This window comes from Danio rerio, chromosome 2 (genome assembly GCF_052040795.2).
Source record: "Danio rerio strain M-AB ecotype USA chromosome 2, GRCz13ab, whole genome shotgun sequence".
In the NCBI taxonomy this organism is placed as follows: domain Eukaryota; kingdom Metazoa; phylum Chordata; class Actinopteri; order Cypriniformes; family Danionidae; genus Danio; species Danio rerio.
Window position 1 is genome coordinate 31,172,511 of NC_141022.1, and position 13,027 is coordinate 31,185,537.

At 39.2% G+C, this 13,027-nt stretch overlaps 1 protein-coding gene and 1 long non-coding RNA gene across 4 annotated transcripts in view; both read left to right on the forward strand.

Moving 5' to 3' along the window:
- zswim5 (zinc finger, SWIM-type containing 5) overlaps positions 1-13,027 on the forward strand; it is a 50,842-nt gene that overhangs the window by 16,160 nt on the left and 21,655 nt on the right.
- On the forward strand, positions 7,861-12,046 carry LOC147846377 (uncharacterized). Its single transcript, XR_015478532.1, has 2 exons — positions 7,861-11,733; positions 11,842-12,046. It is a non-coding gene; the product is annotated as an uncharacterized LOC147846377 (long non-coding RNA).

The following is a 13,027-nucleotide window of genomic DNA, read 5'->3' on the forward strand; positions in this document are numbered from 1 at the left end:
TTTCACTTGTGTTTCAGCATGGCTGGAGTTGAAGGGATTTCCCTCCTCTCCCTCGGGTGCCACAGTCTCTCTGAGTTCAGCCCGATTGGAATAGTGTGTGCATGTGTCATAAACACACCCTGACTTTGAAGTCAATAGATCACCACAATGGACGTCTGCCTCTCAATTCCCCAAGTTGTAAACCTAGAAGCCTCTTTGTGCAGCGTACTGTCTTTCGGTTGAACTTCAAAGCATGTAGTTTGCTTCAGTCATGGAATAATGTATTCCAAAGTGATGTCCAGATGAAAGCAATGCAGATCCATGTGTGCACCTGCATAACACCTGTATATCAATGAAGGAGCTCATGAGCCATTCTCAGGCTGTTCCAAATAAGTTTATAATCTATAGCATAAGGGCACCTACATACTAGAGTTTACACTGCGTCAAAGAATGAAATCTATCGATCTCTCTCTTTCTATTGTATCTGTCTGTTGTATCTGTCTATCGAATGTATCGCAACTGTCTATTTATCTATTCATTCATCCATCCATATATCTATCTATCTATCCATTTATATGTATCTATCTATTGTACCCATCCATCCATTGTATCTATCTAAAAATAAGGGCACCGACATACTAGAGTTTATACTGTGTCATAGAATGAAATATCTATCTGTCAGTCTGTATCGTATCTATCCAAGTTGTTGATCGGTACTGGCTTTTTCAACTATAGAATGCTAGATTTGTCTCAAAATTGCTTATGCTTAGGAAACGACAAATATCAAATATAGTGTCATTAATAATAATAATGATTAATAATTCTTTACATTTATATTGCACTTTTCTTGGTACTCAAAGCATTTTTGCACATTTTTGCACACCTGGATGATACAACGCCAGCCATTTTGCGCCACACAGCACACCAGCTTAATGGTGGAGAGGAGGCAGAGTGATGAAGCCAATTATGATATGTGGATGGTTAGGAGGCCTTGATGGACAGTGGCCAACGGGTAAATTTGGCCAGGATACCGGGGTTTCAACCCTACTCTTTTTGAAGGAAATCCTGGGATTTTTAATGACCACAGAGGGTTAGGACCTCAGTTTGAAATGGTTCATGATTTGATGTGTGTGATGTTTTTTTTTTCTTAAGGTTTTTTTAAATAAAGCTAAATTACATTGTTTAAAATTTAAAAAGTGTAGTTCAAGAATGTCAAACTCAATTCCTGGAGGGCCGCAGCCCTGCACAGTTTAGTTCCAAACCTGACCCAACACACTTACCTGTAGGTTTCACACAAGCCTGAAGGACTCAAACTAATTTATCAGGTGTGTTCAATTAGGGTTGGAACTAAACTGTCCAGGGCTGCGGCCCTTTTGGAACCGAGTTTGACATCCCTGGTCTTGTTGGTATTGTCTGTGCATGGATATTTATATGGATTATTGGAGTATTATATGGAGTATTAAGTTATTAAATTACTTATGGAGTTAGATTTTCAGATTGACCCTTTTCTTTCCCGCGAAACATATATTCCGTTGATGGCTGTCATAATGGTTATTGGCCAATTTCCAGATTTAAGTTCATTCGCCGTATTTTTAGGTTTAAAATTAATATTATTATAATTTACATTTATTAAATGTTGTATGGCCTAAAGTGTACCGTCTACTGAAATTTTGAAATTGTGACTACACTAGTGCATTCTTTTCCCATATGTCCCTGTTCATCAAGTTCTCCATCAGACCAGTGTGTAATCGGCCTTAGTGACAGTAGCAGACCCTCATAACTGGTGCCCTGAGATCCTCAAAAGATTCTCGTCTCATCACTAAGAAATGTTATTTGAATTTTGCTCAGTCTGTGCTGATTAGACAGTAAAGCCCCCCTTTCTCTCATCCTTCCATTAATATTTCTTTACCAAGCTGCCTTCCTTGCATTATTAACAAGCCCTCCCCCAATTAAGATGGATGAGACTACTCTTGAGGGTATTTGTTCAGGTAAGATCTCTGATTAGCATATCTGATGGATCTGCCTTCATGCACTGATTAAAACCTTCCTTTTTCCCTGGGGCAACTTTAAAGAAAGGCGCTCAAATGAGGACCCCCACACATACTTCTAAGATAAACTACATCAGACCATGTGTACAATGACAGTTTCGTTCTCTGCTAGACCCACCCTGAACTGTCTCCTTAGTACTTTAAGCTTTCTTCAGAGCACAAAACCGGCTTGTCATGAATTCCCTTTATTGTTAGGTCATATATAACAGGATTAGCCCTAACAGAATTTAGGAGGAACATTGCTAGAAGAATTTAAGTTAAGGAGCAGTTGGAGAAGCTGTGCTTGCTTAAACTTGCAAATGTAGCTGATAAACCTAACAGGAGCTTACAATGAAAGTCTGTAGTCTTTCCAGTTCAAACATTGAAGCGGAGTCTCAAGGACACGAAAAAGCAGCTCAATGAAGATTCATGCCCATGACCCTTAGGTCCAGAGTCCAGTGTCATGGTCATAACTCATGCACTGTCCACGTAATACAAGTGAGATCGAGAGTAATGAGCTGTGTTGAACACCCTAGCTACAGCACAGATGGGACTTTGCTTGTACATGTCAAGCACAATGGAGTAGAGCATGCTGAAATAGACTGCTGGGGTTGTTTGCATCAATACAAGGCCTTTTCGCTTTGTTTGTTTTGTTTGCAGTGTTTCAGGCTGTAGCTGTGCAAACTACGCAGACCACTCACACCTGGATTTGAGCAAATTGGTGTCATTGCCTTCCTAAGCATGCTTATCTAGTCTTTCACAGCACTGCGGCAGTTAGGAAGATCTAGGGAGCTGCCTTGTTTTATCAGGTTGAGAGGGAGGCTATGTGGTCTACTTACCTCTGAGGTCATGCAAATGAAACCCTGATGGAGAGGGGACCGCGAGGAACCTTGTGCTTGCTCTCCGACACCTGCTCTCAGCCTTGGGAGACAGACTGCACCGGTGTCTGCTGCAACCAGCTTGGCAGGATCATCTGTAACACTCTATTTTTGTCTTATTCTGCAGCTACGATGGGAAGTGCTTGGATGGGCTTATTTTTGTACACCTGGTTCATAAGGGTGGGAATCTTTAGGGACTTCACGATCTGGTTTGATTCTGATTCTGGGTGTCACAATCTGATTCCAAAACAATTGTTTACCTACATTTTTTCACTCCCTATTTCTTCTTCTGTACATGTATTTATATCTTTGCAACTTTACATTCAAACCAGAATTGGAGTTTCTATATGCTTGCGTTTAGTGATTGGAATCTCTGGATTACAGTGCTGCAATTAAAAAAAAAAATTATCTTATTAAAGCATAATTTAGGATGATCAATGTAACATTAAAACTTCAGTTTATAAAGAGCAGTTATGAAGAACAAACAGCACTTGTTAGCAAAAGCTATATGCACATATGCACGGGTTAAATTATAAGCCCTATTTTATTTTATTATTATTATATATATATTTTTTTTGTAATTTAAAAACTGATTTTATTCCAGCCAAACTAAAAGAAATAAGACTGTCTTCAAAAGAGATCAACACATTCCCATATAGGCATGGCACGATAATCGCTTTCAATGTATACCGCAGTTTGGAAAAGTAAAGGTTTTTAAAACGGCTTCAAAATTTTCTGCTAAACCATTTCTATGTGCATGTAAGATTTTTTATTTATGGTTTTTATTAATGGTTTTTAATTAACAGTATCTCCAGCAGAAAAAGATATCCGAAGATGCTGTTTTAAATTGTAAAGAAATCTGTGTTTTTGAAACTAATTTATTTAAATTATATAGCCTGACATGTTTACTGCTGCAAAATATTTAAAATGTTTCTCAAAATAAAATATATTGTGTTCAAAGGGAAAAAAGTTAGTTTTTTTACCCAGACATTTTAAAAAATATACCTTTTAGAGCATTAATCACAATACAGTGAAACCATGATACGTTTGTTCAAGGTTATCATACTGTCAGAGTCTTATACCTGCCTACGCCTTCTCCATGCTCTGTTAAACATCACTTATTTAATTTTAAATATGTGAAAAAGAAATAAAATTTCACCCAAGTGCTAATAATTTAGCCTTCAACTGTGTATAAATGACCGATATTTAGACTTTGAAATTGCTTTTATTTCAGAGCCATGGAACTAGCTTTAAACCACAAAAGTTCACAATGATTAATTTGTTTGCAACACTGTGCAGTAGTTAACTTTCATTCACGTCCTGCATTAGTTACCTTCGTAAGTGATTATAAAGTTGGTTGCACACTGAACAACAAGCTAAGCTTTGCAGCACTCCGCTTTAATTTGTAGTGTAGCAAGAAGTTAACCAGTGTCCTAAAGCTGATCGCACCCCTGACAAGAAACACTGCACTGCACTTCCTAAGTTATCCATCTTTGCTTAAATTTTCTCTAACTAGCTTAAGGCTGAATTATACTTCTGCGTCAAGCGCGTGCGTATGCTCTGGCGCAGCCTGTGCGTGGTCGCATAGCCCTCGCCGTGGCCATTGCCAACGCTGATGCGCATCTCTCAAAAAATGTAACTACACGCCACAATGACTCATAGCGCAAGCTCTGTGATTGGTCAGCTTGGTATCGCTGACGAGTGTGGGCAGGGGTGAGAGCCACGCGATCCCAACGGAGCGAGTGTTCGCAAACTCCACATGGAAACTGTTTTTTTGTGTTAACCTTATAATTTAAGTTGTTGCATGTCCGCTGGTTCACCTCCTCAGAATGAGCGAGTTTTAGATACTTCTATGTTAAGGTAGTGTTCGGAAAAAATAAAACATTAGCAACGAAGCTCGACACAGAGGAACAAAAAGACCAACTGCCAGCTAACATTTCGGAAGTGTTATTGCAGAGGAACACAAACAGCGTGCAGCAGTGTAAAATGAATGGCAACGCATATTGCATGCTGATCACTTGACACAGAAGTATAAACCAGCCTTTACACTCACACAGGCTAACAATGCCATGATCAAATTTGAATACAGAATCGATTCATAACTTTTAAGAATTGATTAAAAATTATTCAAGAGGATCACAATGCTTTGATGCACCTTTTTCTCTCCCACCCCTACATTAATCACTTGGTAGAGAGAAAGCTGTAGTGTTACTTTTAGTACTGAACTGTTGAGGAATGTGTTCCTGTAGTGTTACGTTCTTGAATATTCAGGTTAGGTTAGGATAAGCTGGTTATGTAGTCAGATATCTGCTGATGTTTAATGTTTAGATGGTACATCCAGATTGTGTTCACATGCTCTTGTCATTACAAATTTGAGATAAAACAGAAGGATATACACTGAATTACAAAGTGGCATTTATGATAGGATGGAACAATTTCATGTAATGTCCTGTAACTGATATAAATTTTTGAAAAAATTGGTTTAAATGAAATAACTAAGATGATCTGCTTTAACTGTTATTGAAAATCTAAGCATTACAACATATAAATATGGCTTAAAGACTTAAAAACAAACCAAGGTAAATGTATATCTACTAATGATACGATAATATTTTGCATCCCTACCTCTTTTTATTCACCTTTTAGATCCTGCTTTTCTTTATTTTTCTCATTTTCTTTCTCAGTTCTACCCCTTTTCTCAGTGCTCACTGTTCCTTAGGCCCCTGTAGATATTATTTGATCCCAGCACTGTGACTCATTCTCTCGAGAGTCACATTGGACCTCTATCCACACTCTGATAATAGAATTGCCATCACCCCTTGAAGATACGTTAGGCCTCATTTCTACATCTTCTCCCTCAGCTCCCTACTCTCACACTTTTACTTTACTCGCTCCTCTATTGTAATACTGAAGTTTGGCTCTGTGCCCGGTTTCCTCCATTGATGTCTTTCTCCCTCCCTCCTCCCACTGTCCCTCCATCTCTGTGAAGTCCTCACACTCTGCTCATTGTGGCTGCGGTAAAAGAGGCAGCATGCCCGTGGAATTCAAGCAACGCATTCCACTGGATACCCCTCCTCTGCCTCACACACACATGCGCACGCACACACAAACACACACGCACACTAAAACCCTCCTGTTGCCACCCAGCGCTGTGCCAGTTGTGTGTGTGGGTCATTATGCTTGGCGCGTGGCCCTATATGGGGTGTCCTGCCACCCCTCACCCCCTGCCTGATTCTGCCGGGCCTTGGCAGATGCCTCCTGCTGACTCAGGAGCCCTGTTTCTATGAGCCGCATTGCTGGATTGACTGCTTCCATTCCAGCCCGTCACCCTGAAGAGATCGATAAAACTATCATCTCCTCCTCCTGCTTCTCTTTTATGTTTTGTATTGTTGATTTTTTCTTTGTACGCACTCGCATCCGCAAAGCAGTTATTTTGAGCAAAGACGGACATTTAATCTGGTGGTGGGTTGTGCTTCCGGGCTTCTATTTCATAAAGCTTTCTATCGGAGATTCGTCTGAACAGATCCTCTGGTAGGGCAGCACCTCCTCAGCTTACCTTATGGGATAAAAGAGCCTTTCACTACTGGGTTTCCACTTGACAAATGCTAGAGCGTCTTAGGCTGACATCTATACAAATGTACAAAGCCATTTTGAATCTTACACCAGAACTGCAAGAGTGTGAGCATTATAATGGGGAAACCCCAAAGGCTGGCATTTTAGGTGGGGTGTACAGAATTTTATCCTCCCTCATAGTGGTCAAAGGAAGGGGCCAGAATGGTTTGGTTAGGAGTGTATGTTTTGTGTTTGTTGTTGCTAGAGTGCCCGTGGGTTCTTCTTAAGGCCTGCCAGACCCTGCTGAGACCTCTAATCTTAGGCGGTGAAGAAACACCCTTTACTTTCCATCAGAGAGCTGCTAGAGCTGGGCAGAGAGAGGTGCCAGTTGTCTTCATCTTGTTTATCCTTCAAAATTTGAACTAGAGAGAAAGTTTATGTATGTGTGTGTTTGTGTGTGTGGATTTCTCCGCTGTGGAGTTGATGGATGTTCTGGGCTTTCAAAGGCTTTGCCTCTACCTGGTAAGGTGGGTTTTTCCAGCTTGCCTGTGGTGGCAGGAGCCAAGCTCTGCAGTGCCAAGTTTGGAAGGGTCCAGCTGGCATAAGCAAGGCTCTTTGTTTTCCTGCAGTCTGCATTCAGCCTATCGCACAATGTTTTGTCACTGGCTTGAATTGGTATGCAATGGTGATGACCTTGGCAAAAGAGTGAGGTGAGATGATGTATTGTGTGAGCTGTAATTGTTGCCTGTGTATGTAGATGCATTTACGCATGTAGGTACGTTTCATTCACATTTAACAATGGTAAATGTCTCTATATGCTTTGAATTCTCCCATTGCATTTGCGGTTGTATTTTTGAACAGCAGTACACGTCTGCGGAGTTTGGCAAACTTCTTAAGAGACCACAAGTACCTTATTGGCCAGCTATCTCAGAGAGACCTTCCTTTAGTTGCCCTCTCCAACAGGGACAGAGGGCAATTTATGAATATTCATGCTGCTGTCCTTGGATTCTAAAAGCAGTGCTTAAATCTACATAATTTGTGTTTAAGTGCCTTTCAGATGGCCTTTTTCTTTTTTGACACTCTCAAGAAAAGGAGCCATACTTGGTAATCAAGCTGCCATTGTAGGATGGATCCTAACAGTCAAAAAGCTGCTCAGATGTTATGGCTAAAAAGCAGCCATACAGGCTGTTTTATACAATTGATTGTGTCTGTGTCAAGTCAAGGCTGAATAAGGGGCAAAATTTATTGTCAAAAGTCTGGAGGAAGTCCTGAGTACTGTATGTATGTATGTATGTTTGTGTGAGGTGCTTGGTAAAAATGAATTGTGATTAATCGCATCTAAAATATAAGTTGATTTTGACAATATATGTGTGTTCTGTGTATATTTATTATAAATACATGCATTCATATATTTGTTTAATTATATTTAGGTATAAAATATAGAAGTATTTTATACAAATTATATATAGAGTTAAATATCTATGTAACAAATTTTTGTATAGTTTGTGTTTATCACATATGCATAAAACATATAGGTCCGTTATTGTTATTTTTTATATTTATTGAAGGATGAGCTTAATCTTTGAATGTGTATAACATTCATTATTGAGTTTATTTGTACTTCTTGTGCATCACAAGAAGCTCTTCAGTTCTAAATATACAGAAAAGGCCAGCACTTGAGCTTTATGTTATTTACCAATGATAAAGATAATATGAATATAGGTATTTTCCATTAATTCCCTTGTGCAGGAAAATATAGTTGTTGTGGTACAGTGCTGTAGCATTATGCTATATAGGATTATGAGCTTTCAAACTAGTTTTAAAAACAAAATATTCCCAAATACAATACAAAACATTCCTTAAAAAACCTTCACTTCATTAAACAATAATCAATACATATCACAATAACTGCGTATAGCAATATCAAATAAGAAAACTCAAACTTCATATTTTGATACAAAAGAAGAATTCAACATTTTTAACACACTGGAAGCAGGGAAGAGAATTGAAGAAACTAAATTGGCTGTAGTGTATGTGTGTGAATGCAAGAGTGTATGGGGGTTTCCTGTGTTGGGTTGCAGCTGGAAGGGCATTCACTACGTAAAACATATGCTGGATGAGTTGGCGGTGCTTTCCGCTGCGGTAACATCAGATTAATAAAGGGACTAGGGCGAAAAGAAAATAATTTAATGAATGAAACTGGGAAGGATCAGACACTAATTTCACAGATAATTTGAGAAGGGCAATAACATGGATGACTTGCTGTGCATTGTATAGCCTACTTTGTTTATCACCCAAAGTACTCTGAGATCTCCCGCATGCTCTCTCTTAAAGTTGAAACATCGGGACTGGTGAGAGCTTTATAGAAAATTTCGTCTCCAATGCAAAACCTAAGATGATCCATTTGGTTTAAGAAGTAGCTCAACTAAGCCGGTGTTGCAGCTGTTGACCACGTGTGTTCCACTACCGAGAAATGAGTCCGTCAACTGTCACTCAAACCATTTACCATGGTTACTAGAAATGTTTGAAATGCATTTATTTCTAATTGTGATCAAAACTGACTGGAACTACCTGTGCATTTTAGCGGAAATAATGCACGCCCTACTGCCAATCCGAATCAAGAATTTCAATAGACCATGAAATATATGTGTGTGTGTGTGTGTGTCTATGCATGTATGTGTGAACTGATCAGATAGATTGCCATTTGTGTCTCTCCTGGCTTGCCGTAGAGTGGTAGGTTGTCTTATGTGGGTTGCTCTTTTGAAAGCTTCAGGGCTGTTTTAATGAATGGGTATCTGGCAATAGGCCTTTTCTTTGTACACAGAGCCCAGCTAAAGTGCATTGTGTTGTATTGTTTACCGAGCATTTTCTATTATTCTGTATGCGAGCACATGTGAATGTCAATGAAAACCTTTTAAACAGCCTAGTCTGAAATAGGCTATTTATGTTTATATTATTTTGCCTGAATATTTTTGTTTTTCCTAAATGAGAGGTATGCATGGAGGCGGCCCGTTTTAGCAATGGACCACTTAGCATTGCCTGCTTTGCTCAGTCTTTTTATTTTTAATGTTAATGTGATCTAATCAGTCACTGTTGAGCGTATTGCAGTAATAGCACCTCTGTCTGGTCTAAAACTAAAATAAATGTGTGTGATAAAATCATTATTGTTTTTTTGCTTATTTATTTAGACGGCATTTTTCCCTTCTTATCTAAGACTAGGTGTAATTTTAGCTTTTTGGCTTCAGTTGATCATTTATACCCAAACAGGGACATCTATCATTGCAATGCACAAGAGACAAGCATACTGCACTTACAATAGGACATTGTCTGGCTTTGAGAGAACGCCATCACACTCCAAGCCTCTTGGGTGCTTCAGTTTGTGCTGGCATCAGTGTCCCTACTCTACATTCCTGTATGTCCTATCTGTCCGTTCCTGTCCTCCCCGTCTCCTCTCCTCTCCATCTGGGCTGACGTTCTCCCAGCAGCGGTGGTCGCACAGGACCCTGCTTCCAAGCTGACGCCTGCTAACCGCTGCTGGCTCTTTGTGGGCAACAATGGCAGGCCAGGCCCCAGCCTGAGGCCTAGACAGACCCGTTGACAACAAAGGGGGCCTGTGAATCGGAGGCCCAGTGGGCAGCCGGTGCAGGGGGAATAAAGCAGGTCAGGGCCAGATTAAGAGTGCTGAGGGGAACACAGCGCAAGGCTAACGGGTGCATGCCAGCTCAAAAGGCACTCCTGAGAGATCGAGGGAGGGAGGCCGCAGACAATGGGGAGTTTAAGGAGGAGAAGGGGGGATAGTTGGAGGAGGAGCGTTTGTAATTATAGATGCCGCCATTGCTGCCTCAGCTGATTCCTTAGCTGTGCACACCTTCAGGGTCTCATCACTGTAATGCATGCAAAAGCTAAGCTGGAAGGGCTTGTTGGAAGCGCTGTCTTTGTGTTTGCACTCCCCCTCCCTTGTTTTTTTTTCTTTCTTTTTTTGTCCTTGTCCATATGCTGAGCTTTGGTTTGATAAGCATTTTCTGCAGGAAAACGTAAGGAGCGACTGATTGATTGTAAAGCACAAAGATGATATAGTTTAGTTTCTCAGCACCATTAAGACCTCCTTATTAACAATGCACTCGTATGAAAATCCTTTGCTCAAGTCAAAGAATTTGGTTTAAAAAACAATAAATGCTTACTTTTACCTCTGTAGTGTACAGTCTGAAGTACACTCTGTTTTCCTTCAGAAAGATTAACAATTGACACCTGAACCCCAACATCATTCTAAAAATTGCTCTGTGTGTTTGTGTGTGTATTTTAGAGGTGTAATGATACATCAATACATCAACGCCATGGTTTGGTTCACTGTATTTGAGCCATTGTCCGGTTCTGTGTGCTGGGTTACAGTACAATTGAAATGTTTAATTTAGGTTGAAGTTGTTCAAATTCATCAAGGGATCGCTCTATCCATCTATTTATCTTTCTGTCCGTCTGTCTGTCTTTTGTTTGTGTATGTGTTAACTGTTTGAGTAATAGTGGAATAAATACCTGCTGTCATTTTAAGACCTCAAGTCTGCTGAACTTTCACTTTTAATCATGCTATATAATTGCCTGTTCAAGCAAATACTGGCCCAGATGGCATTTCTACACATAAAGGCTCACACTGAATGCATCTTTGCTTGTAAAAATGCGAGACGCAGAGGTTCGAAATAGTAAAAAAAAAAAGCACAACATAAAGCACGAGGGTATCCAATCCTTGCCACGCCACTGTGTTCTTTTGAATTGTCCACTGCTGTGGATCTGACAGTGGTGAGTTGCACTGTGTGTGAAAGTTGAGATTCTTTTAACTTCACATGACATCTAAAAATAGCATTTTACAATGAAAGACAAAAGGAAAAAAAAAAAGTTGTGTTTTGTGTGAACGGCACCCAAATATTATTTGTCATCAGCAAAAATGAAATGTGTTTTTTAAGATATATATTTTTTCGCTTGATCGCAACGATGGCTAACAAGTATCACCAAAGTGCCTTTAAGGCAAGTCATTTCACTTGGTGGCCATCTTTTAAAATTGCTTGCCAAGCTTAAGATTAAATGTCATATTATGAATTAAAAATATCATTAAAAAAACAACTGTCTCTTTAGTTTCATTTCTAAACATTTGAATCACAAATAAATCTGCAGAAATTTACATGTGATTAGAGCCCCTCCCCGGAGACGTATCGGTCTATAGCGATTGCTGATTGGCTTCTGTACTAAAAGCAGGGCTTCATTTGCCTTATTGACTATTACACTTTTCCCCATTCAAAACTATACGAGTGACACGTGTTTTGTATTTTATGGCAGTTTCCACTGTCAAAAGGTGTACAGTGCCACTTTTTAAGCACCCTCTTTGAAAGGGTATGAGAAAGGGTAACAAAAGGCAGAGCTAGACGTGCAGTTGAACGCTATTGGTTTACAGAGATACGTCATTCTCTCACGCAGCAAGCCAGAATGAAAACAAAGGAACCACCATGTTTTAAATACACAGCCAAGAGATTACATCATAATTATATATAATACCGAGCCGTGGTCGACCCTGCCTCAAACAAACCTTGCCGTCGTCTTAATAAAGAACCACAAAGCCAAAAAGAAGAGCAGATTTTACCCTGTGCCTCGTAGTTTTTTACGAGAAAAAACAAAGGAGAAACCGGAACAAAAAAAAACATTTTTTTCAGCAAACGTGAACAAACTGCCATGTTTAACTATTATTATCATTATCTTTTGGACTATTATGAACTCTGAATGATGGAATTATTCTCTAACAACAGGTTGCATGCTGCTGAAGATTAACAACACATATGAGAGGTTTGCACTGACTGTGGGCTATGTTTTGTGTTGTTTTTGAACATAAATAAGGAATAAATGTATGCTGTGTGTAGTTTTTCTGTAAGTGGTAACATATCGGAGACTGTAAGGGTCTGTATGTGTTCGTAAATGTATTTATTTTATATAATTGCATACGTTACAGTAGGCTATATTGCACCGTCATTGTTCTGCAGTTATAATTAACTTCTGTTCATAGAAAAGTTGATAATAAACTTTTATACAGAAGTATTTGTGTATAAAAGATCTGTCTTGTGAGAAGTGCTCCTCATATGATGATGAGTGACCCTTACAGCTTTACTTTAGACATTTTCTCAAGCGAAAATGGTGTTGACTGAAACTTTCTGTCGTATACCACACCCACCAAAAGAGTACTATTGGTACTCTTTTAGCAGTGGAAATGCAAGCCTAATAAAGATGACCCGTACTGCACTGGTCAGTGGAAACGAGCCATAAGTTACTATAGCTGAGGAAGTGCTCCCTGTCAGTGCCTCTGTTGTGTATAAGCAGTTCTACAAATATGAATACAGTGCTCAGCTTATACAAGTAAACCCCTCACAAATCTATCTTTTAAATCCATATTTTTATTAGGAAGCTATACAATATTATATTTGTGCATATACATTAGATTAGTCTGTATACTGTAGCCAAACCAGGAGCTTATCTAAAAAAAAAAATACTTAAGATAATGGTCCAAAAACTAGTAAACCCAAATTTACTTTAATGTTTCAATGTTTAAATATGTTT